Source organism: Nicotiana attenuata, unplaced genomic scaffold (genome assembly GCF_001879085.1).
Source record: "Nicotiana attenuata strain UT unplaced genomic scaffold, NIATTr2, whole genome shotgun sequence".
Lineage (NCBI taxonomy): Eukaryota > Viridiplantae > Streptophyta > Magnoliopsida > Solanales > Solanaceae > Nicotiana > Nicotiana attenuata.
This window is the reverse complement of record NW_017672651.1, coordinates 140,949-143,347: the sequence shown is the minus strand read 5'-3', so window position 1 is coordinate 143,347 and position 2,399 is coordinate 140,949.

Sequence of the window (2,399 nt, the reverse complement as noted above, 5' to 3'; positions counted from 1 at the left end):
TAATGAGAAGAAGAATGAAGACGATGAGGTAAACTTCAGGGATGTTCAGAGAAATCTGAAATCTTGTTGTCTTCTAAAATAAGGTCTTTATCAATGTCTTAATTGATGCTGATTATTACCAGCCTTGTTAAATGAATAGGAGAACCCTGACTTATAGAACTAGGAGAGGCTGACAATCTAGAGATGATCTAGTAGTCTGTGTAGTGGACTTAAATGAGACCATAGCTATCCTGAACTAGAGAAGGAGGCCACTGAATGAAAAAATAACTAGTGTGGAAAATGAGAGAGACGATCTGATGGTAAGTAGTTGTTGATCTAAAGAAAGCAATAGAAGGTCTTAGCAATAGAAACGACACTTTAGAAGAAAAAATTTCCTCTACTGAAGAGGAAAGGGATGAACCTTCTTAGTGATATGGCGTGATCTTAGAGGAAACCATTAGGCAATCAATAGAGAACACATGAATGTAAGTCTTGTGAAAGGGAAGGAAGTAGCCAGTGAGTCACACATCTTGCTGGAAAAAGAGTTAACTGCTGTAAAAACTAGTCTCTGCAGTGAACTCGAAAGGAATCAACAACTCCAAATGAGCTGGAGAAAATTAAGAATGATCTGAGAAAATCGTTGAATGGACCTGGTCTCAGATGCCTGTTGTAACTGCGCATGTATCTCAACAATAGTGGAACAGCAGGGCATCGGGTTCCAAAGGGAGAAAACTCCCTACACCCACAAAGCAGTATGTCACTGTATCTGATAATTGGCTATGTACCCACTGCGGAACAACAATGGCATTTTAAAGAAAAATTTGTCAGGCTAGGGTTCAGTCTGCACAGAAGAAACGAAGCGTCACTAATAGAGAAGTGACTACTGAGCATAAGGGACAGGTGACCCCAGCCAAAAACGGATCTGCCGTGCGTGGACTAGGAGATCCCTTATTCATCCCTTTTATAGTAACAAGGGACCCAAACTAGTTTGGGTTCCTAAATCTAACCCTTGATGTGCATGTGCAGGGAGTAGTGAGAGCAAACAGACTGCGATGGACTACGGACAGTGAATGCCTAAAGCACGCAGCTGAAAACATCATGAAATGCTTCTCACTGAAAGCCCTGCAGGAAGGGAATGTATCCTTGTGAAGAAAGTAAAGGGTATATTCTCAGTAAATGAAAAGGCAGAAAGGTTCCTTTGGCACCCGAGTAGGAAAAGACAGAACTGGAAAATAATGCATGGATAGTGCTCATCGCCTATGGAATCACCAAAAATTCTGAGCAAAAAGAATGAACAATGCTCTCTTCTTGAGAACAGGTGTCGAACCAGGTCCTTCCTAAACCAAAACTCGCCAGGAACTGCCAATTGGAAGAAAATGCCTTGCTCCTGACAACAGGAAGGATCAGCTTGGGAAGCAAAATGCAAATAGACGAGTAAAGGAATGCTTCGGGGGAACAACCCACTGAACAAGGTCAAAAGGTCTCCAACAAAGGAAACACTAAATGGTAGGAGATGCTCATGGGGTATTCCACAAAACACTCCCCCTTGTCAAGAAAGAAACCGTGAGGATTAATATGATGAACCAATCCTGTCTCTGGGAAATATCCGAGGCTTCAAATCAGGAGGATGATAAAGTGAGCATAATAAAGGATACTGGCTAAAGACAATGCAACATCATTCTCCATGCCTCACAAAGAACCTGGTACGCTACTTGCTACCACTGAAGCTGAAGGAAAAAGTAAGGATGCAACTCATGGCATTACACAAGAAGCAGTACACAAAGTGTGGGGAAATCAAATTAACCTCCATATTTCTCTCTTCAACCAACTTCTATCTCAAATTGGAAAACCAAAGTGCACCTGTGATGATTCATGCCTCATCTTTTGGGAGACAAGGAAGCAAAACGAAATGACCTCATCAACAGCTGGAGAGAAATTGCAAACACATTGAAGGGTAAGATCCTCTTCTGAGGGTCAATATGAAGAAGGGATCAATTTGTGGAAAGAATTGCAAATAGAAGATCAATCTCCAGATATCTGCATCAAAGCCTCAAGTAGAGAATATTTTCAATAAATCGAGGTGAAGATGAGGTCACAAGAATCTAATGAAGAACCTGATTCTCCATCTGTCGTCTGTGTTAGTCATTTTCAGGTAAAAGTAGCTAAAGTGTTTTCTGACCAAGCTTAACTCACATCAATACCGTTGTAGGTAAACACGCATGACGATCATAGAAGCTAAAGGTACAGTTATGAGCTGCAAGAGGGGAGCTGCTAAAACCTTGTTCAAAAGAGTGCTCTGGCATCAGGTTCTTGTATCTCAAGTTAGTAGTAATGTGCTTAATTTTACATGCCATTTCTAAAAAAAAACATAAATGTTTTGTAATTCAGCTACCACATCATCCAACTTTTCAAATGTCTGT